This window comes from Natator depressus, chromosome 3, assembly GCF_965152275.1.
Source record: "Natator depressus isolate rNatDep1 chromosome 3, rNatDep2.hap1, whole genome shotgun sequence".
Lineage (NCBI taxonomy): Eukaryota > Metazoa > Chordata > Testudines > Cheloniidae > Natator > Natator depressus.
This window is the reverse complement of record NC_134236.1, coordinates 85773137-85797666: the sequence shown is the minus strand read 5'-3', so window position 1 is coordinate 85797666 and position 24530 is coordinate 85773137. Positions and strand designations below refer to the sequence as shown.

The following is a 24530-nucleotide window of genomic DNA, read 5'->3' as shown; positions in this document are numbered from 1 at the left end:
TCTACTTATGGTAACAAGTATGTAGCTTGGCTGCTGCTGAATAGTACTCTCTGTCACAGTTTCAGGATAACTGCACCTGTATTTCCCCCTCTTTGGTCCCTCAAGGGCACCCCCTTAAAAGTTTCTGTTTCCCAGCTGTCACCTCTCCTGGGTGAAGACCTGCATCTCACTGTGGCACTCTGTGCTTCAAAACAGCACCCTGGAATCCCCATATTCACCACTGTCATATAATTATGACATGTTTTGTCCAAAATATACCTTGTGAGGTATCATTTTAAAAGTCTTAACCTGTTAAACATTAATATCCTGTTGGATTGTATGTGCTATCATTGTATGTAAAGTTACGAAGTTTTGCTATGTGTGTGTTACTGAAATATGTTGTGAGGTTGTGAACACCCACAACCAGCCTATCAGATGCAACTGTGGAGGAGCCAGAAGTGCTGATGGCCCATTAAAGGGACTCCATGCTCCTAAGGATTATCCCAGGAACTGTATACTTCTCACAGATAACACATAGGCAATGGAGACTGCTTGACACGCGTCATAGCAAAGGATCGTTCCAGCAAGCTGGAAGAAACTATAAAAGAGGGGAAGTGACATAATCACTTGGCCTCACTCCCCCCACAACTCAACACCTGGAAGCACAACTGGAGGACAAAGACTGAACGGAGGAAGGTGATCCTGGGCTGGAGGAGAGTTCTGATGAGCTGGATGCGGCCCCTAGGCTGTAGTTTGCCCACCCTGGTCTAGTGCCTAACTTTGTATAAAAATATACATGAATATTAATGAGCATAGTTCTGTATTTTGGCTAGAAGCTTGTTCCCTTTCTTAAATATCATTTTAAACTAACAGTCTAACTCCTACTGTGTTTATTTATGAAATGTTGTTAGCTTTTTTGAGGGCAAATCCATCAGACAAGCTAAATTTATAAAAGGAATTAATCTGTTCCTTTTTAAACTTGCTCAATCAACTATTAACTACCTGTTCTTGTCAGTGTGATGAAGTGATATAAAATGTTTGAACACCTTATCAGACTACAGTTTGGAAAAACATTCTTAATCTTATAAACATCTTGATTCTGCTAATTCTGAAGCATAGTAAAGAAGTTTGGTGTTCAGTAACACGCAGAAGAGAGAGTTCAAGAAGCAAGTGTGATTGAACTATTAATTAATGAATCTGCATTTAGCTAATCAACACCAATGAGCAGCGTCTCACAACTCTCAGGCCAATACATAGATGAGAGCTGTAATGAGGTCACATGTTAGCAAGTTCTTAAAGTAAACTAAGAAAATCCATTTGTTTACGTCTGAATATGACATAAAGTGACAACATATGAGAAAAGAAAAGGAGTACTTGTGGCACCTTAGAGACTAACCAATTTATTTGAGCATGAGCTTTCGTGAGCTACAGCTCACTTCATCGGATGCATACTGTGGAAGCTGCAGAAGACATTATATACACACAGAGACCATGAAACAATACCTCCTCCCACCCCACTCTCCTGCTGGTAATAGCTTATCTAAAGTGATCATCAAGTTGGGCCATTTCCAGCACAAATCCAGGTTTTCTCACCCTCCGCCCCCCCCCCACACAAACTCACTCTCCTGCTGGTAATAGCCCATCCAAAGTGACCACTCTCTTCACAATGTGTATGATAATCAAGGTGGGCCATTTCCTGCACAAATCCAGGTTCTCTCACCCCCCTCCAAAAACCACACACACAAACTCACTCTCCTGCTGGTAATAGCCTATCCAAAGTGACCACTCTCCTTACAACGTGCATGAAAATCAAGGTGGGCCATTTCCAGCACAAATCCAGGTTTTCTCACCCCCACCCCCCTTTTTTTCCAAAAAAGACACACACACAAACTCACTCTCCTGCTGGTAATAGCTCATCCAAAGTAACCACTCTCCCTACAATGTGCATGATAATCAAGGTGGGCCATTTCCAGCACAAATCCAGGTTTTCTCACCCCCCCCCCCCAAACACACACAGAAACTCACTCTCCTGCTGGCAATAGCTCATCCAAACTGACCACTCTCCCCACAATGTGCATGACAATCAAGGTGGGCCATTTCCAGCATAAATCCAAGTTTAACCAGAACGAGAGTGAGTTTGTGTGTGTGGTTTTTGGAGGGGGGTGAGGGGGTGAGAAAACCTGGATTTGTGCAGGAAATGGCCCACCTTGATTATCATACACATTGTGAAGAGAGTGGTCACTTTGGATGGGCTATTACCAGCAGGAGAGTGAGTTTGTGTGGGGGGGGGCGGAGGGTGAGAAAACCTGGATTTGTGCTGGAAATGGCCCAACTTGATGATCACTTTAGATAAGCTATTACCAGGAGGAGAGTGGGGTGGGAGGAGGTATTGTTTCATGGTCTCTGTGTGTATATAATGTCTTCTGCAGCTTCCACAGTATGCATCCGATGAAGTGAGCTGTAGCTCACGAAAGCTCATGCTCAAATAAATTGGTTAGTCTCTAAGGTGCCACAAGTACTCCTTTTCTTTTTGCGAATACAGACTAACACGGCTGTTACTCTGAAACATATGAGAATTATCTAAAGTGATGGTTCGTGAAGGGTAACTTCGAGCACTCAGTAGGTAATCTGCTGCACACCATCCATCCATCTCATCATAGGTCATCCCCTACTATGATGATCCTCCACCATTTCTTCCATAATGACTTTCTTAGGGTTATTTCCATCTCTGTGCCTCATGTGACTAAAGTACATAAGTTTTGCATTTGATTTCTGACATCAAGGTCTGCTTCTCTCCAGTAATATTTCTAACATGGGCATTTGCCCTCCCCTCCCCCCACCCCCCATCCGGGAGATACGTGTCTTGGCCATCACCACATTTCAAAAGCTCCAATTCTTTTCTTGTCAGCAGCGTTAACTTTCCATGATTCACATCTTTAAATTGCTATGGAAAAAAATAGGATTTTCACCAGCTGCACCTTCATACATTTTGAGATGCCAAGTTTTTTCCACACTTTCTTAAAGGTGGCCATAGCTGACTGAGCCATCCCTAGTAGTCTTCCAATTTCTTGGGAACAGCCTCCTTGGGGTTGTATGTATATGATCCCAGATAATTAAATTCATCGACTGCTTCTACAGTTTGTCCATTAATCAGTGAAGCATGTGATCAATGCATGATTGTACTCTCCACACTTTTCGGTGATGTGACTTGGTGACATGTGCCTCAGCCCTCTCTGAAACCAGCTTGTTGTGGTGATAGTTCTGCTTCTGTCCTTCATTTCATGCAGTCCTGGATTATGTAGAGCATAACTTTGCTTTCATGAGATATCGGGGAAATGATATAATAGTTACCACACTCTATTATGTTTCTCTTCTTTGATAACGGCAGAAAAATTCCCTTCATCCAGTCCTCTCGCCAATTTCTAGTCATCCATACGTCCTTACAAAATTTCCATATAAGAACAGTTTTGTGATCTATCCCTCATGCTTTCTCAGGCTTCATTTTCATAATAGCATTTACCACTTTCATTCACAGGATTTAGGGCTTTTGGCTCTGTACTCTCTCATCTGTCATCTTCAGGTATCAAGATTAGTTCAGTAATCTCTCCCCCTGCGTTTACTATCACCACCCTCAGTGAGGACTCTGCAATCGTGAACTTTTATTACGTTTGATTGTGGGTAAAACCTTTCAGTAAGAAGTCTGACTACTGTGAACATACTTCTGTATTACACTCATTATATTTCTCAGGTTCCAAACATTTTTCTCTTGTATATTCGCTCTTGTCTTATCTAGTCTGCTTTGAATCTGTCTACTCAGTTACTTATATTCTCTTCTACATTCTTCTGCCTCCCAAGCCTTTATTTCACTGTCATTTTCCTCAAGCTCAAACACCTCAGTTAACCATAGTTAAATCCTATGCTGACTTTTCGGAGTGTGTGCTTTGGTGGTTTTGAGCATAATAATTTTCATTTTATTCTAAAGTTTGCTGGGGTTCTCTTTCATCTATGCCAATGCCTAAAACCCATTCTGGACAGAAGTTATATAACTTAATTGATTCTGGACAAATCCAGATGCAGTGGACTTGTCGAATGTTGTATCATGTTAAGTTTTAATTTTGTGCTTGAGGCTAACAGCCTATGATGTGACCCACAGTCTGCACTCGGAAGACTGTCCATTGGACTCTTGATCACAAGCATTGCTATATTATTATATGGCCTGTCTGGTTCTTTGTCACACTATCCAGTGACTTCCACATATAGAAACATCCAGGTTTTTGGATGAAGATGTTTGCAATGACCGGGTGATTAGAGCAGCAGAATTCAACTAAAAGTCTTCCTCTCTCATTTTGTGAACCCAAACCATTGTTTCCCATTACATCCTGCTGAACTTACTGCGCTAACATTCCTATTTAAGTCCCCAATTTTCTCATGGTGTTTTAGTTACTGTTCAAGTCACTCATAACCACAACCTGTCCTTTTAATTGCTGGCACCTCCTATCCAGTATGGTTTGTTGTGCCTTCTGGCCTGGAGGGTCTCACCATCTTGTGCTACATGTGATTCACTTTAACAGAGGATAGTTTCCTGCTGCTTTCTCTCCGGTTTGTGGCTGCTATTGGTTAAATTATGATTTAATTCTTCTGCCTTTTGATGGTATTTTCTCCATTGAAGATTCCATTTGCCTACTCAGGTGCCAATCCTCGTGAAGGCATGGGCATTTCTGAAGCTTGCCAGTTACTTCGCCGCCACTCAGCACCTGGTGTTAGCCAGTCACTGGTTGTATCATGTACTGCCACGATGATACCATCTAGCCTAAGTCTTGAGCAAGTTCTTCACTTTTACAAAATAGGCTAGAGCATTAGTAAGCATCCTCATTACAACTAAACTACAGTTGTCAAAAAAGACTACATTTTTTATAGATTTTCCTTGCTTCTTAAACTCTCTCTCTCTGTAGCCCCCCCACCTCATTCAATATACACTTATTAACTCCTGCAATGCATGAGTAGCCTCTTTTAGTACACAGCCCTGAGTCATTCCATGAGCACCATCCATCCTGTGTACTGAATGAGCTAGGGGTCCTGTGGGGAAAAAAATAGCATGGAATGATGTAATTAAAGACTGTTACAATGCATATGCACAAGGGGCTGCAAATTAAGGTTGTGTAGGCAACCTTAATAACAACATTCCCAACTTTGGTGCTTTACTTTGCAGCTTTGATGGTCTTTTAATGTATTCTTTTGTATGTAACTTTTTAGGATTTTGAAAAAGCAGATAAGGGGGAAAAACAACATTCCATCTTTTGGAACCATTCGGACACTAGGTTGTCAGGTCCAAGGTGCAAAAAACTCGGACGCACAGGATTATCCTGAGCCCCTAAAAATGGTCATCTGGCAGTTTGTACTTATCACCCTTACAGATTTCCCTGGCCAGCTGCCTCAGAAAAAAGGATGATCCTGGGAAAACCTAGAAAGGGGGCAGCCTGAACAGGCACCCATCCACTGGTTTGTCAGTGGGGTTGAAACCTTTAGAACCATAGTATAGCCCTCTACCACTTGAGCTAATGGAATAATTTGTGGTGGTAGTAGGCTGTTATTCTCTGTATGGACCAGCCACTAGAAGGGAATGTGACCATTCTCTAGTAGTCTTACAGATATTCAGATAATGGATGATGTCCCTCCTATTGAGGATGTTGGGAGTTCTGGGTTCTACTCAGGGTTCTGGAGAGGAGTCTGCTGTAGTTACAGATGTTTTGCCACTCTCCCCTTTCTCTGTTTTCCCTGCCTCAACCCTCGTAGGTACTTGTCTGCCCCAAATTGTCCTGTACGCCCTTTCCCTTTTGTTCCTCATTCCCACTCTGCTCCTCAACCCTCTGCATTCATGTCTCAGGCAGCTTTCATCTTCTCCTTCATGCTGCCTGACACCCAGTCTTGGTGCCATAACAGCCCCTGCAACCAGGATGAGCAATTGTAGGAAAAGTCCTGCGAAGACCTGTGCTGGAGCATGCTTAGCAAGTTCTGAGGGGGAGCATGCTCATTGAGGTCAGAAGGTTGGAAGAATTTTGCTACCAACCTCTAACAAATGTTCACTAAGCCTACGAAAGTTACCATTTGCATGAACTTGGGTGGATTTTCACTGGGGCAGCAAAAGGTATTTTGCTCCTTAGGCTGTTTCGAAGTATAGAGATGCTGGTTTATCAACTAAATGATTGTAAGAATTTAACATTGGCAAAACAAATGTGTTTTCCCCTAACCTTATTCTCTGAAATGGCTAAATTGTTTTTACAGAAACTTTTCCAAAAAATTCAGCTCAAGGGAAACATGGAAAACTGGAGCCCAAATGGTTAAAATTTGTCTAAGTTATAAGCAACCGAAAACAAGGTCATAAGTGGAAAGTTGGGTAACCTTAACTATAATGTAATTAATTTTACAGATTATCTATTTTAAAAATTTAGTATTTTTAAAACAAATTGAGATTGTGTCCTTCCACCAGTGAAGCTAGATGCTTTAGTTACTCAAGTCTGTGTGGGAGAGATACATTTGAAACAAACTTTAAGCACTTCTAGGTATGATTTAAAAGCTTTCCATATATAAATGTCACATTTCAAGTCTGATCTTTAAGGGCCCTTCCAGGACTAGAAGCACGTGCATATGTTCCACTGGAAATCTTCCTCATCAGTGGAATAAAACTCTTTTTAAACACTTGGTTGTGATCCAGCATAGAATCATAGAGATGCAGGGCTGCAAGCGACCTCGAGAAGTCATCTATTCCAGTGTCTCTCAACCTTTCTAGAATACTGTACCCCTTGCAGGAGCTTGATTTCTCTTGCATACCACAAGTTTCACCTCACTTAAAACCTACTTGCTTACAAAATCAGACATAAAAATACTAAAGTGTCACAGCACTCTATTATTGAAAAATAGCTTACTTTCTCATTTTTACCATAAAATTATAAAATAAATCAACGAATATAAATATTGTACTTATATTTCAGTATATAGTATACAGAGCAGTATAAACAAGTCATTGTATGAAATTTTAGTTTGTACTGACTTCGGTAGTGCTTTTTATGTAGCCTGTTGTAAAACTAGGCAAATACCCAGATGAGGTGATGTACCCTCTGGAAGACCGCTGTGTACCCCCAGGGGTTGGTTGAGAACCACTGATCTAGTCCTTTCTCTCATCCTGAGGCAGGACCAAGTATACCTATCCTTGTCAGGTGTTTGTTCAACCTGTTGTTAAACACCTTCAGTGATGGGGATTCCACAACCTCCCTTGGAAGCCTATTCAAGTGCTTAACTATCCTTTATAGTAAGAAATTTTGTTACTAATATCTGACCTATATATCTCCTGCTGCAGATTAAACCCATTACTTCTTGTCGTACCTTCAGTGAAAATGGAGACTAGTTGATCACTACGTTCCTTACAACAGCCCTTAACATATTTGAAAACTGTTGTCAGGTCTGCTCTGTTTTCTTTTCTCAAGACTAAACATGCCCAGTTTTTTTAACCTTTCCTCATAGGTCAGGTTTTCTAAGTCTTTTATCATATTTTGTTTCTCCTCTGGTCTCTCTAATGTATCCACGTCTTTACTAAATTGTGGTGCCCAGATCTGGACACCTTATTCCAGCTGAGGCCTCACCAGTGCAGAGCAAAGAGGGACAATTACCTCCTGTGTCTTATGTACGACACTCCTGTTAATACAGCCCAGAATTACATTAGCTCTTTTAGCATCTGCACCACATTGCTGACTTATTCAATTTGTGATCCATTATAATCCCTGATCCTTTTCAGTGGTATTTATGGCTCGCCTGTTTTGTATTTGTTCATTGGATTGTTTTTCTTCCTAAGTGCAGTCATTTACACTTGTCTTTATTGAATTTCATCTTGATTTCACACCAGTTCTCCAATTTGTCAGCATTATTCTGAATCCTAACCTTGTCCTCCAAAGTGCTTGTAATCCCTCTTATTTTGGTGTCATCCTCAAATTTTATAAGCATACTCTCTTCCCATTATCTAAGTCATTAATGAAAATATTGAACAGTACTGGACCCAGAACAGACCCCTGCAGGATCCCACTAGATCCCTCATTTGATAGTGAATCATTACATTGATAACTAGCCTTTGAGTATGGACTTTCAATCAGTTTTGCGCCCATTTTATAGTAATTTAATATAGACTACATGCCCTAATTTGCTTATGAGAATGTCACATAGGACTGTTTCAAAAGCCTTACTAAACTCAAGATATCATGTCTACAGTTTCTGCCTTATCCAGTGGGCCAGTAACCCTGTCAAAGAAGGAAATTCTGTTGATTTGGCATGATTTGTTCTTGATAAATCTTTGTTGTCTATTACTTATATCTTCTAGGTGCTTACAAATTACACAATCAATCATTTATTCCAGTATCTTTCCAGGGAATACTGGGTTTGTTGAAAGGTCATGCCTCCCCTACTCACATTTTGATATTTACTAGCTACTAGAAGAATTGACATAGATTCATTAAAGTATTTTTTTGAAAATCTGTTGTGGTAGTGAAGAAAGATTTTGACTTTGCTGTCATTAAAATCGTCTAAATTTAATTACATAAACTCAGCAAGACTTGCTGATTTAAATTCTTTATTCTCAGTACAAAATATCTTGGCTTTTGTCAATATCTGGCTTTTTCTAAAATGGATTAATAATGTTTTGGCAGCTAAGTGATGTACAGTATACTTTGCACATAAAAAATTTTAAGCATAAAAGGAGGAGTGGAAACAAGTGACCTTTTTTGTTTTTTCGCCTTCTAAACTGAGTTTGTCTTTTTAGGTTAGAGATAATGTCCATGGAATAGTCAAAGGATAATGGTTTCCTGTAAAATAGATATCTGTGAAATAGAGGCACTTGTATTTATGTGGGGAACACTAATCTGTGATCTTATATAACAAACGTACTCCTGTGGTACCAAATGATTGATTCCAACTAATTGTTTTGTCCGTTGAATATTTGTGCAATAGAGTGACTTCCTCATTGTACACTTTTGATCAGACATTCCCATTGGCATAGAGAACAGACTTAGTATCCTTGTGCAAGCCTGTGCAATAGCTTTTAGATAGCACTGTGTCCAGTGCTGCAGGTCAGAAATGGAACTGAATGTCTGTAAAGGTTGGTACTTGACAGAGGTGGTGCCTAGTAGTTAGAGTGTGGTAGGGGAGCCCAGGCCCTCCCACTCCCCTGGACTCTGGCCCAGGGCCCTGAGAGGGTGTCCAAGTTCAGGAAAGGGTTGTAATCAAGGTAATGCAGAACAAACACAGTACCTTTAGTCTGTCTGGGTTCTAGTGGGCCAGTTCCTCTCTTCTCAGAGAAACAGCTTCTCTGTCCTTTCTCAGGAGCTCCTGAGGCCAAGTCCTTCTCCCTGCCTTATCATCCCCCTTCTGAGCTGTCTGAGGTCTTTTAAGCCCCATCTCCACCGGGAGCATGCTCTGCATAGAATCATAGAATATCAGGGTTGGTAGGGACCTCAGGAGTTCATCTAGTCCAACCCCCTGCTCAAAGCAGGACCAATCGCCAATTTTTGCCCCAGGTCCCAAATGGCCTCCTCAAGGATGGAGCTCACAACCCTGGGTTTAGCAGGCCAAAGCTCAAACCACTGAGCTATCCCTCCCCCCATGAGCAGCTGGGTAGGGAGTCCGGGCCTGGAATTTTTTTACCCTTTATTCCTGGGGGAATTCTACGCAACTGCGCATTGCAGAATTTCGCAGAATTCCCTAAAAACAACAAAGAGTTGGGTGGCACCTTAAAGATGAACAGATTTATTTGGGCATAAGCTTTTGTGGGTAAAAAACCACTTCTTCAGATGCATGGAGTGAAAATTACAGATGCAGGCATTATTATACTGACACCAATGCATTGGTGATCTTCCTGAAAACACCATCGTAGCCACCATGGATGTAGAAGCTCTTTACAACAATATTCCATGAGGATGGACTACAATCTGTGAGGAACAGTATCCCTGATGAGGCCACGGCACACCTGGTGGCTGAGCTTTGTGACTTTGTCCTCACGCACAACCATTTCAGATTTGGGGACAATGTATCTCTTCAAGTCAGTGGCACTGCTATGGGTACCCTCCTGGCCCCACAGTATGCCAACATTTTTATGGCTGACTTAGAACAGCGCTTCCTCAGCTCTCGTCCCCTAGTGCCCCTCCTCTACTTGCACTGCATTGATGACATCTTCATCATCTGGACCCACGGGAAGGAGACCCTTGAAGAATTCCACCTGGATTTCAACAATTTCCATCCCACCATCAACCTCAGCCTGGACCAGTCCACACAAGAGATCCACTTCCTGGACACTACAGTGCAAATAAGTGATCGTCACATAAACACCACCCTATACCAGAAACCTACTGACCGCTATGCTTACCTACATGCCTCTAGCTTCCATCCAGGACACATCACACAATCCATTGTCTACAGCCAAGCCCTAAGATACAACCGAATTTGCTCCAATCCCTCAGACAGAGACAAACACCTACAAGATCTTTATCAAGCATTCTTAAAACTACAGTACCCACTTGGGGAAGTGGGGAAACAGATTGACAGAGCGAGACGGGTACCCAGAAGTCACCTACTACAGGACAAGCCCAACAAGGAAAATAACAGAACACCACTGGCCATCATGTACAGCCTCCAGCTAAAACCACTCCAGCACATCTTCAACGATCTACAACCTATCCTGGAAAACAATCCCTCACTCTCACAGAATTGGGAGGCAGGCCAATCTTTGCTTACAGACAGCCCCCAAACCTGAAGCAAATACTCACCAGCAACTACATACCACATCAGAGAAACACTAACCCAGGAACCAAACCCTGTAGCAAACCTCGTTGCCTACTCTGTCCCCATATCTACACTAGCGACACCATCAGAGGACTCAACCACCCCATCAGGGGCTCATTCACCTGCATGTCTACTAATGTGATATATGTCATCATGTGACAGCAGTGCCCCTCTGCCATGTACATTGGCCAAACCAGACAGTCCCTACGTAAAAGAATAAATGGACACAAATCGGACATCAGGAATGGTAACATACAAAAGCTAGTAGGAGAACACTTCCATCTTCCTGAATATTGTATAACGGATTTAAAAGTAGCTATATTTGAACAAAAAAACTTCAGAAACAGCCTTCAAAGAGAAACTGCAGAACTAAAATTCATTTGCAAATTTAACACCATTAATTTGGGCTTGAATAGGGACTGGGAGTGGCTGGCTCACTACAAAAGCAGCTTTGCCTCTCCTGGAATTGACACCTCCTCCTCAATTATTGGGAGTGGACTACATCCACCCTGATCGAATTGGCCCTGTCAACACTGGTTCTCCACTTGTGAGGTAACTCCCTTCTCTTCAGTATATAATGTCAGTATATAATGCCTGCATCTGTAATTTTCACTCCATGCATCTGAAGAAGTGGTTTTTTACCCACGAAAGCTTATGCCCAAATAAATCTGTTAGTCTTAAAGGTGCCACCGGATTCCTTTGTTGTTTTTGTGGATACAGACTAACATGGCTACCCCCTGATACTTGACAGAATTCCCTGTTTACTCCTCAAAATTTCTGGCCGCTAGTAGGGGCCGCTGGACTCTGCAGAGCCAAGCTCACAGTGAGCGGAGGGCCCACCCTGCTTTGATCCTCATTCTTCCATGAATGGGAGGGGGCCTGGGAGACCCAGTCAGCTCTGGCAAAGAGTGAAGAAGGGCAGGGCCACACCACACCATGTACCTTGGTGGGACAGTAAAGAAGTTGGGGGAGTAAAGGTTTTGGGGGTGATGGTGTCATGGCTTGGCTCTGGGGGAAAGGGTTGTGGGTGTCTGGGCTGGGGAGTGCCTGCAGCTGGGCTCTGGGAGTATGGGAATGCAGGTGTCTGGGCTCTGGAGGCCCCACACAGCCCCCTCCAGGACTCTCTAACTGGAACTGGTTGTTGTAGGGGGTTTCTTTAACTCTCTACTTCTGGGGGAATCTTTTTTGCTGTTGTTTGTATTATTGACATACTTGTTGACAGGTATTTTGAAATAAATTACCAAAATAATTGAAACTGGAGTGATTATATTGTGTTGTTTTGACAAATAAAATATGCAGAATTTTGCAGAATTTTAAAATATTGTTTGCAGAATTCTTAATTTTTTGGCCCAGAATTCCCCCAGGAGTAACCCTTTAACTCCCAGTGTGGGGTTTATACATCCCATCACGATGCCAAACAAATTACAGAAGGTGGGCCCTCAGACTATTAAGGGTGCTTTATTGTATTAAAGGTCTATTTAATAAACCAAAAGATCTTCTAGCAGTTGAATGTAACTTGTGCTATCAACATATAAATTCTGTGGAAAAAATCTTAGCATCTTAATGTGAGAGTTTATACATATTATGCTTCTGAACTATTAAAGAATATGAAAGTGTACCACACCCTTCTATAAGGAAAAGGTCAAAGGGATTCTCCAGTGTAGCTTTTCCTACTGGCTTGCCTCTATGAGTAGCTACATAAGAATCTCCTTCAGAGCTTGGCTTTGTCAGAGAGCATGAGCAGCACACCTAACAAGGGGCCTTTTGCATCCAGTTGGGAAGGAACAAAATTTGTCCCTACAACCTGTGACCGTACCACAAAAGGTTACTGCCGGGTTCTTATGGCTTTCCCTGTTACTATACAAAACACATGACTTAAATTTTTCACAGAATTTGGCCAGTGTAATTTAATATTAACTATTGCACAAATGTTTAGTCAGCAACTTTTTATATTCCATCTTCTTCAAATTTATCTACCCATACTATAAAATATAGAATGGCTATTGACTATAAACAAAAAATAAAATCATATAAATATTCTATGGCATGTACAACATTTTGTATGATGTACATCAGATTTTAAGATTGAGAATTTAGGTGATGACTTTGTTAGATTAAAATAAATAAAATATATCTAAGAAATTTGATGCGAGGTTGCTGTACGTAGGTAAACTCATGGTAAGGCTTTCAGGGAGGAAAGGGCAGTTGATAAGCTATTGGCAAACTTGTTCTTTGCAGAAATGAGACCTTTTGTCACTTTATATGGAAAAGGTAAAGCTTTTAATGTTTGGTGCAGTTCATGAAAGATTGTTAACTCTTTATAATCTGAAATTAAACCTGTCATAGCTAAGAGTGAGGAAATGAATTGTCTTTTCAGGAACGTTATGCTTAAAAACATAATTCTTTTAAGGGTATTTAATACCTTAACTGCAGTGGTTCCCAAACTTGTTCAGCCGGTTTTGCAGGGAAAGCCCCTGGTAGGCTGGACCGGTTTGTTTACCTGCCGCATCCGCAGGTTCAGCCGATCGCGGCTCCCAGTGGCCGCGGTTCGCTGCTCCAGGCCAATGGGAGCTGCTGGAAGTGGCGCAGGCTGAGGGACGTACTGGCCGCCGCTTCCAGCAGTTCCCATTGGCCTGTAGCAGCGAACCGCGGCTACTGGGAGCCGCGATCGGCCAAACCTGCGGACACGGCAGGTAAACAAACTGGCCCGTCCCATCAGGGGCTTTCCCTGCACAAGCAGCAGAACAAGTCTGGGAACCACTGCCTTACTGGTTTATCATATGTTCCAGGAAATCTACTTATAATCTTGATATTGGCATTAAAATACATGGTAACCACCTGAGTTGTGAAAACCTGACATACAATTTAATAAACATTGAGACAAAGGGTCTTCCATTCTATTTTAATATGACTCAAATAAGTATAGCAAATAGGAGGGATGTCACTTGTTACCTGAGAGCAAGTAGAAGAATAACAAAATTATTTTTATAGGAAAATAAAATCTAAATGTGTGGTTTTAGTTTGTTACTCATGCTGACTCAACTGTTCTAACATGTTGTGTATTTGTAATTTACAAGACTGTCTGACACCTTAATAATGATTTAAATTCTTAATCTTTTTATATATTAAAAAAAATCAAATCTGGAACATGCATTAGCAATGATGGCTGATCTTCCAAATTGCAGTGAGTGAAACTGGACCTGACGAAGCATCTATCTTCCATTCCAATCTCTGCCTAAGGGTGTTTTTCAGATAGGACAAACATGCAGTCTGTCTGACTCTACTATGCAGATTGCCGGGTCTTGCCGCCTCCTCATCAGTGAAATTGCAATCTGAAGTCAGCAGTTTCTATACTTAAAATCTAGTTTGCCTACAAACTGTCTAAACATATACGCTTTATTAAAGTTAGTTGAAGACTGTAGAAGGTAAGTCAGCTGAGCTGGAGAGGACTGGGATGGGAATATCAGTAGCTCCACAGCATGCTTCCTGTAGACCTCTGCCATCTCTAACAGGCTTGGAGGACGCTCCTCCTGTTTCATGTATGCCATTAGGGGAACATTAAAAGATTGCTGTAGAGTTTCATGGGTTCTTTCTTCCCATGAGCTTTAGTGCCAAAGTCCTTTTTTCCCCTTACTCTGTTACAAATTGAATGAAAATGGGGATGTTAAGATCTTCACAATGGTTTAGAGAAGAATCTGCATTCAGAATATTCCACACACTTGTAGTCCTTGTTAAGCAGAAGAATAAGCAGTACAGGCTCCCTAATAAGATCAGTGTAGACCTAATATTTGGTGTTCCCAGACAATTATCTTCTACCCTTTCTGTAGTCCAGTAATAGGGGGGTATTAGACTGGAAAAGATAGTATGCAGACTAAGCTAGTCATAGCTGAACTCGGTGTTAACACAGTAATGTTATTTCCAGGGGCTCTATTTACAGAATTGCGAAAGAGCTGGCAGCTAAAGATATTGGTATTGTTATTGCTAAATAATTTGGTAAACTAGTCTTTATTGTTTAATTAAGAAAATTATTACACAGGATTCCATGAAACTGGTGGCAAATTCAGTGAGCTTCTCTGACAGTCTAAAGAGCCTTACTGCTCTGGACTTGATGTATAATTCACAGATAAATAGAAGCACATCACTCCTTTTTTAGGTAGTGGAGTCCTTAATGATAGTCTGCTTTTAACGTCATTGGAGTATAAATCCGTTTTCTCACCACTTAATGCCTAATATATATGATGTAGCAATAATATTTCCCTTCCCCCCCCTTCTTATCTTTGGATAATTCTTTCTCTTGTGCTGTTTGCTTCTCTGGAGAGGAAGGCTTTTAGAATCTGTGATCTATTTTGAGTGATTGCACTTGTCAATTCCACTTCAGGTGTGTGTGCTCTTAGTGCACTAGAGTTGGAGACTTTTTCCTTAGTGGTAACTGTTGGAGTGGTGCATTCACCCTCTGCTACTTTGTGCTGCTTCATGATGGTGTAAAGGGCAGAGCTGCTCCACTCCCTCCTCAGTTCCTTTTTACTACCCAGGATCAATAGTGGGAGTTGATCAACTTGCTACTATGAGTTTCTCTCACTCCAGGGGATTAATTTCACTTCTGTAAATAGTTAGTAGTACTTGTTAGAGTAGCTTTTTTTTGTTATTTCTATTACAACTTTGAGCATCGGATTCCTGCTATACAAGGAGGACTGTTGACCACTACTGGGGTATGCCTTGGTCTCCAGGCTTTTAAGCCTTGTGCTGGCTGCAAAAAGTCTGTTGATGTGTGATCTTCATTCCAGGTACATAAAGTGCCTTGGACAGGGTCACTTCCAAGACCATCGCCAGATCTGCAGGGACTACAAGTCCCAGAGAAAAAGGATAGAGAAGTGACACTATATTACCTCCTCAGGGAGGTCGCCCTGCGTCTACCTTTTGAAACTTCCTGCTTGGTCTGGGCATCAAGGAATTCTGCCTCGGATGATTGCTTCTATGGATATTGTGGAAAGTTGAAAGGATTAGCCTGTGGTGTGTGGGGTTTCTTTGTCTGTCCAGGATGACTACAGGGCCTACTAAGAGTAACTAAAGAGAGTAGCTTCTGAACCACTTCAACCTGAATATCAAGTAAGGCAGAGTCCCCACAGGCTGGTAGGCATACTACATAAATATGGTAGGATCTTTGTGAGTGGCTCTGCCTATAAATTAAGTCATTCTAGAGTGCACAAAATCTTTGTGGTAAATGCCATCTTCTCTGCCTCCAACAGCGAAGAGGACTGAGAGAATCTAACATGTCCCTTCTCAGGGCTATGAATGTTTTTACACCTGCCAGGTTCCTTAGCTGTCTCAGTAGTGAATGAAAGAGCAGATCAGGAACAGCCTTCTTCTATCCCAGAAGACAAAGACAGAAAGAGATTCTACCTTTTTGGTAGAAAGATTTATTTCACAGCTGGTCTACAATATTGTATCTTTCTAAGCAGCAAGTCTTACTGGTCAGATATGAATTCTCCCTTTCAGGCAATGTATTGAAGTGCTCAGACAAGTTGCTGGAGGAGGCCAGGCAGGAGTTGCAGGCCATCTTAGAATAGGGCAAACTGATGGCTGGGACCTCTCTGGGCTGCCTTAGATGGTGCAGATTTGGCAGCCAGAGCCAAGGCATCTGCAGTAACTGAAGCCATGAATATCTGTGCATAATCATTGGGTCTCTTGTAGGACGTCCGGTCTAGCAGACTATCCAGCAACTTCACCTATGAATGTCCTACCCTCTTCTCACAGAAGACTGATCAGAAACTCCATAGTGTGAAGTATTCAAGGGTCACACTGAAACATTGGGAATTTACACTCCTTTCCCTAAAGGAAAGCAATTCCTTGCACAGTGTCTCTAGAGATACTATCTCTTCCCACCAAGGCAGCCTTGACAATTCCAAGAAAAGCAGGGGGTGGACCACCAAAGGAAGAGACTTCCACCTCCTCTGTTTTCTTCCATGGTAGGTTCTTTGAGACAGTCTGGAAATCCAAGCAGCCCGTTTGACTGTCTTACTGAGGACAGAGTATCAAATCATTACGTCCCAGTTTCTCCCTCCCCTGTTGTTCCAACAGGTTATCTTACTTCCTATTTGCTTGGGCCCATATCATGACAGATGGATTGGGTGCTAAGTACTGTGTAACAGGGATTTATTTCCACCCCCCATTCCCCATCCCTTTTCAGGGACCACTCTCAAGAGGTTGTCCTGCTCCAGGAGGTCCAGTCTCACCTTCATTTGGGAGCTATTGAAGATGTTCCATTCTTCACATGACTTCCTGATCCCAAAGGCAAAAGGAGGGCTCAGATCCATTGTAGACCTCTAAAATATGAACAAATATATAAAAAACAAGGGTTTGTATGGGCACCCTAGCCTCTATCATTCCTTTCCTGGATCCTGGTGACTTAAAGGATGCATATTTCCATGCGGCTATCCATCAAAGCCACAGGAGATTGCAAAGATTTCTGGTCAACACAACCCGTTATTAGTTTGCGGTCCTGCCCTTTGGCCTGTTTGCTGCCCTGCAAGTATTTACAAAAAGGCATGACAGTAGTGGCTGCATCCTTAAGAAAATCAGAGTGCAAGTATTTCCTTACCTGAATGACTGGCTGGTATGAGGTAGATACAAACTCCAAGTAGAACTCAGTTTATGCAGGAGCCAGTCCCTCTTATTGATCAACAAGGACAAGTCACTCTTTTCCCCAGTTCAGAGAACAAAATTTATATGGGTGAGCCTGGATTCTACAGTAACCAAAGTGTTCCTACGTCAAGCCAAATTCCCGAGAATGTTTAACATTTCCACAGATCTCAAAGCCCATGCAATCACAGTAGTAAGAAACTGCCTCAGACTACTGGGGTATGGTCTCCTGCACATATGTGGTTTGTCACACCGGACTTTGTCTCAGGAAGTTGCAGAGTTGGTTAAAGACTGTTGGTTAAGTACGTCCTGGCTTGTCACCAATGGCCGTGCTGATTTGAATTCCTGCATGAGTACTAGTCTCATAGAATAGTAGGACTGGAAGGGACCTCGAGAGGTCATCTAGTCCAGTCACCTGCACTCATGGCACGAGTATTATCTAGGCCAGTGGCTCTCAACCTTTCTAGACTACTGTGTCCCTTTCAGGAGTCTGGTTTGTCTTGTGTACCACCAAGTTTCAAGTTATTTAAAAACTACTTGCTTACAAAATCAGACACAAAAATACAAAAGTGTTACAGCACACTATTGCTGAAAAATTGTGTACTTTCTCATTTTTACCATATAATTATAAAATAAATCAGTTGGAATATAAATATTGTACTTACATTTCAGTGTACAGAGCAGTATAAACAAGTCATATGAAATTTTTAGTTTGTACTGACTTTGCTAGTGTCTTTTATATAGCCTGTTGTAAAACTTGGCAAATACCGAGATGAGGTGATGTACCCCTTGGAAGACCTCTGTGTACCCCCTGGTTGAGAACCACTGATCTAGACCATCCCTGACAGGTGTTTGTCTAACCTGCTCTTAAAAATCTCCAATGATGGAGATTCCACAACCTTCCTAGGCAATTTATTCCAGTGTTTAACCACCCTCACAGTTAGGAATTTTTTCCTAATGTCCAACCTAAACCAGCCTTGCTGCAATTTAAACCCATTGCTTCTTGTCCTATCCTTCAGGGTTAAGGAGAACAATTTTCCCCCTTCCTCCTTGTAACAGCCTTTTCTGAACTTGAAAACTGTTATCATGTCACCTCTCAGTCTTCTCTTCTCCAGACTAAACAAACCCAATTTTTTCAATCTTCCCTCATAGGTCTTTTTTTTTTTTTAGACCTTTAATCATTTTTGTTTCTCTTCTCTGGAGTTTCTCCAGTTTGTCCACATCTTTCCTGAAATGTGGTGTCCAGAAGTGGACACAATACTCCCGTTGAGACCTAATCAGTGCAGAATAGAGTGGTAGAATTACTTCTCGTGTCTTGCTTACAAGGACTCCTGCTAATGCAGCCTAGAATTATGTTTGCTTTTTTTGCAACAGTGTTACACTGTTGACTCATATTTAACTTGTGACCCAGTATGACTCCCAGATCTCTTTTTGCAGTATTCCTTCCTAGGCAGTCATTTCCCATTTTGTATGTATGCAACTGATTGTTCCTTCGTAAGTGGAATACTTTACATGTTTCTGTATTGAATTTCATTCAATTTACTTCAGACTGTTTCTCCAGTTCTTCCAGATCAGTTTGAATTTTAATCCTATCCTCCAAAGCACTTGCAAGCCCTCCCAGCTTGGTATCGTCCGCAAACTTTATAAGTGTATTCTTTATGCCATTGTCTATATCATTGATGAAGATATTGAACAGATCTGGACTCAGAACTGATCCCTGCAGGACCCCACTTGATATGCCCTTCCAGCTTGACTGTGAACCACTGATAACTATTCTCTGGGAATGGTTTTCCAACCAGTTACCCACCCACCTTATAATAGCTCCATCTAGGTTGTATTTCCCTAGTTTATTTATGAGATGGTCATGTAAGACCATATCAAAAGCCTTACTAAAGTGGAGATATACCACATCTGCCACTTCCCTCCTATGCACAAGGCTTGTTAACCTGTCAAAGAAAGCTATCAGGTTTGTCTCCTTGGACTAGTGGATGCATCCAGCCAATGAGAGTATGGGAGAGAGTTCACTTTGGCTCTCTCTTACCCACACTGGCTCTAGTTATGGATGTTTATTCTGTAGGTTGGGGAGCTCACCTACAAACCTACCAACTCAGTTTGTGGTCTCATGAAGATTTGGCTGTCCACATAAATGTGTGGACGTGCGGGCTGTTCATTTGGCCTGTTGGGCTTTTCTCCCATCACGGCGGAGAGGCTACATGTTCTCATGGACACTGTGGCAATATTCTAAATGAATATGTAGGGAGGGACTGTATCAGACCGTCTGTATCAAGAGACAATACATCTTTGGGAGTTTGGTATTGCCAATGCAATAAATCTCAAAGCCTCCCACCTTCCCTGTGTTCATAGTAGCTTGGAGAATCGCCTGAGCAGATAATTCAACAGAGATTATGAATGGCTTCTTAGTTCAGATAACATGAGATTCATTTTTCAAACCTGGGGGCGGGGGGTTACTCACTTAGACCTGTTTGCTATTTGCCGCATGAAAAAGTGCCAAGTTTCTTGTTCCAAAGCAGCTCAGAATCCGGGATTTCTGATTGATGCTTTTGTACTTTCTACAAAAGATGAACTGATGTATGCTTATCCTCCCATTTGACCCCTTCCCATGGGTGTGTTCAGGCTCAGTTTAGGTCGTGCTTGCATAATCTTTATACTATCAGCTTGGCCTTACCAGCACTGGTTCTTCAGGCTGCTGAGCCTCTCTACTAGGGCTCTTTTGACACTTCCTCCAGAACGCAAGCTAGGCTCCCAGGACCATGGGCACTTGCTGTATCCCAACCCAGTTGCTCTCCATCTGATGGCCTGGATGCTCTATGGTTAGCAGCTCAAGAGTGAAGTGTTCAGAGAATGTGCAGAACATTCTGCTGAATAGCAGGAAAACAACTACTAGATACATTTACCCGTTGAAATAGAAATGATTCTCCTTTATGGTCAAAACAGAATGATTTTCACCACTCCTGGCCTCTCCAATATATTTTGTACTGTTTGTTCCACCTGAAACAACAAGACCTATTGATTTAGTTCTGTCAGAGTTCACCTGACAGCTGTCTCCAGCCATCAATCGCAGGCTGCTTAGTATTTTTGAATGTTATGTCAGTCAGATTCTTAAAGCATTTGGACAGGGGTTCTCTCCATGTGATGGATTCCATTCATCCTTGGCACTTAGATCTGGTGCAACAAGTTTTGATGGTTCTGTCCTTTGAACTGATGGCTGCAGGCTCTTTACTGCAACTTTCTCTGAAAGAAGTATTTTTGGTAGGTATTGCCTCAGAAGAAGGGTGGTGGAGTATGAGCGTTGGTAGCTGACCCTCCTTACACATTTTTTTAAATATAGATGAGGTATGTGTGCCTCCACATCCGAAATTCCTGACTATAGTAGTATTGGAATTCTAGCCCAATCAAGCCATATACTTAATGACTTTCTTTCCTAAGTCCCAGTCTCATCAGGATGAGGAGAGGCTCTATACCTTCGGGCGATGGCTTTTTACTTGGACAGGACTAAATAGTCTTTTAAATAGTCACCCCAGCTGTTTGTCTCAGTTATGGGCAGGATGAAAGGTCTTTCAGTCTCAAAGCAGAGGACCACATCCTGGATTTTGTCCTGCATATGCCTGTGCTATGACGTTGCCAATGTACCCTCTCCAAGCAGGGTGGTAGCACGCTCCACGAGATCTCAAGCAACTTTTTTTGGCTCAAGTAGCTATAGCCGACATTTGTAGAGCTGCAATTAATAGTCATCAGTACATACTTTTACTACACATTACACTATATCTCAGCATTCTGGAGATGATGCCAAGTTTGGATGAGTAGTTCTTCAGTCCTTGTTCAGGTAGACTGTGAAACGGACCTCTGGTTTAAACTGCTTGTGAGTCACCTGAAGTGGAATGGATATGTGCAATCAGTTGAATGAAAAAATGTTTACTAACCCTGTTCTGTTACTGTTTTTTGAGATGTATTATACATGTCCGTTCCTATCTGTCAAGAGTCTGTTTGGTAAGAAGGAACTGAGAGGGAGTCTGTGGTGGCACCCCACTTTATACCGTCATGCAGCAGCAGCATGAGGAAGTAAAGGGTACATGCTCCACCCTGGTAGGTACTGCTAAGGGGGAAAAAAATCTGACTCTGCACTTGGCATGCACATACCTGAAATGGAATGGGCATGCTTAACACATTTTGAAAGACAACAGTTACAGAACAGGGTAGTAACTGTTTTATTTTTTTTACCAGTCAGTCATGTAAGATTGTGAGGAAACAAGTCTCTGTACAGTTCTAGTAAAGGCTGAAAGAACTTATCTGAACCTGGAATTAAAGTAGCTGAATTTTTAGCACTTCAGAATTATTTAACATGGGGACATTTGCTTTTACATTATAAGCAGACTGTCAAACTTAGTATCCATAGCCTTAGAAGAAACTCACCTGCACATGTTATAGTTCCTAGTCACTAGTGGTACTGTGGAGCCAGCTTAATTTTAGCAGTGGTGACAGTTCTTTAGCTTGGTGATATCGCTATGAACCTTCATCAAGAGGGTTGGTAGTAGCAGAGGCAGTCTCTGGGTGGAAAGGAGAGTGAATCGCCAAAGAAGAGATTTTCTGTTGTGTCCTACAATAGGGTTAGAAAAACTGCAGCTAATAAACTCTTTCTAATTAGCAAGTAGAAACCCTAAAAACTTGCTGGGATTGCTGATTGTATAGTAGTCTGAGGCCTTTACAATCAATTAGGATTTATCTCTGATTCTCCTAGTTTAGAAGTTACTGGAGAGAAGGAAGAGATCTAGGTTAACCTACTACTAATGGTTCTGGAATAGAAAAGACCAGGTTCATGAATGTCTCCTGCATTGCCTGCAAGGGTCTTTTTGCAAAAATACCAGTGAAAGACCTTCTCTCAGAAAGTGCTTGTCTCCATCCTGGATCAGGTTATGGTCTGGCTCATGGGTAGGCTTTATTAGATCCAGAATATTCACCATGAACACACGGATTCACTGTTGTCTTGGTTAAATCACTTAACCTCTTTTGTTTCTCCATATGTAAAATGTGGATAAATACCTGTCTATCATGGGTGCTCTGAGACATGCTTAGCTTTTGCAATACACTTTCAGGTCTTATGGCAGGTTCTCTAGAAATGCAAAGTAGAAGAACATATAAATATGGCACTTCAAAGCATGAATTTTGCAGCAGTGGGTAGTGAATCTGATTTATTCCTTAAGCTGTAACCAGCCTTCTGAGTTCATAGACCCTGGTGGACAGAGAGACAAATAAAGAGAAAAGCAGCTATGTTTGTAGTGTCTATTCTAAAAACACAGCTGAATATATTTACCAAATGGAGGGCAAAATCAGGCTATAGTTATATTTCTAATAGTATCTTGTAATAAAAGTTTGTTTCTAATTTCTATCTAGTTTGCTATCCTGTAAGTTTCCTGTATCTTATTATTTTAGTGTAACATTTATTAAACTAGACTACTTTTAAAAAAAAATTTGATCTGTCCGGTCCTTTGTCATGTGGTTTAGATTGGCTCCTCTAATTAAATAAATATACAATTTTTAAAAATTATTGTCTGTTTGCAGCGTATGTAGAAATACTACTTCTAATACAATAATTAGAATTGAGAACTTTTCCCTTTTCTAATTTTTTTGAAAACAAAATGTAGACTCAGATTACATTTTGGATGCTGAATCCTAGTAATTGCTTTGTTTACAGACTTGTCAATGTACTATATTTACATAAATAAATGCCCAAAACAAAGTAATAATAAACTAAGCATAGCACTTAGGAATTTGGCATTGTTGTGTTTTGAGAAGTGTAACCTTTAAATCTACATAAACTTCTCTGCCTTTTACTTCTGCTGTGTTCGTAGATTCCAGAAGGGCTTCGTGTATGGACTTCCTGCCTTGGAGGTAGCAGAATATTCAGCAGAAGGTAAAGAGGAGTGCTGCCTTCTGGTGTCATTGTATGTTTGCTGGGGTGCCTGGCATTGTGTGGTGATCTATTAGAAAGAAGGAACCATATAACAAAAAGTGCAGTGGTGTTGAAAAATGTAAATCGGAGATTGACATTCCGCTAATCCAGACTTTGTGTAAAATTATTTGCATAAATTAAGTTCCAGGTGGGATGATGAAGCACTGCAAATGCTCCTTCCCTGAAAACTGAAGCGGTTAGAACTTATTTTCAAGATTAAAAGTATAGAAACAAAGTGCTAAGTATAATACTTCTTCAAGGATGTCTGTTGTGCTTACTGTGAGATATTTCCTGCTTGCCTGAACTCCTGTTGACTGCCACTTGTTCCAGGATTGGGCTGAATACTTCGGATGTGACCTATCATCTTTCTCACCGATGTTGAATGTGGACTTCTTGAAATCTCGAGGGCTTTGACATTTCCTTTCCATCTGCATTTCAATCATGTTCCATACCCCTGGCTCTATTTTCAAGGCTTCTTACAGACTGAAATACCTTAGTACATTTCTGGCCAGAGCTTGAGTCCTCTTGCGTGACTTTCTTTTCTGGTGAGGCTGCCATCACCTAATTTGGGTCTTGGCTGTCGTTGTCAAGGAAAGATGGAAGTAGCTGATCCAAAGCTGTAATTACTGTACATGAAAGGCACAGATTATTCACTTTCTATATTAAAAGAAAAATGATCTTTGTCTCATTAGATATAGCTCTGAGTGGTAAGTGATTAAATGGGTGTTTGCACCTTTGGGAAGAATAATTCTAGGCTGCAGTCCTTAAAAGCAGAGCTTTGTTTAAAAATTGGTCATTAGGATCTTCTGATGAGAGATCCATCTTAATGTCCTGAAGGTCCCAGAAAGCAAAACATAGTGTTTAATTTCTCTAATTTGCAAGCCACTATGATCTCCAAATTGTTATAAATTCTATTGTCCTCTGCCTTTGTTTTGTCTTCAATTTTATATTGAAAGTAAATGTTGCACACTTTTTTCCAGATCATCAACGTATAAAGTGAATAAGATCTCTCCTAAAATGGATACCACTCTTGTCATCTGAGTGGTGTTCTGGTTGTGTCAGATTTGCTTCAGTATTTTCTTAAACCATGGAAAATAAGTTTGTGGCATGTCTTCCACTTTTTTTT

At 41.4% G+C, this 24530-nt stretch overlaps 1 protein-coding gene across 2 annotated transcripts in view; it reads left to right on the top strand.

Annotated features, from left to right (window-relative positions):
• CDK19 (cyclin dependent kinase 19) overlaps window positions 1–24530 on the top strand; it is a 228182-nt gene that overhangs the window by 13847 nt on the left and 189805 nt on the right. Inside the window, exon 2 of one of the 2 annotated variants that reach the window (XM_074948242.1) lies at window positions 23304–23365. The exons of the other annotated variant lie outside the window; for it this stretch is intronic. The gene's annotated coding sequence lies outside the window, so the exon portion shown is untranslated. The remainder of the gene's footprint in view (window positions 1–23303; window positions 23366–24530) is intronic. 2 annotated transcript variants of the gene reach the window in all.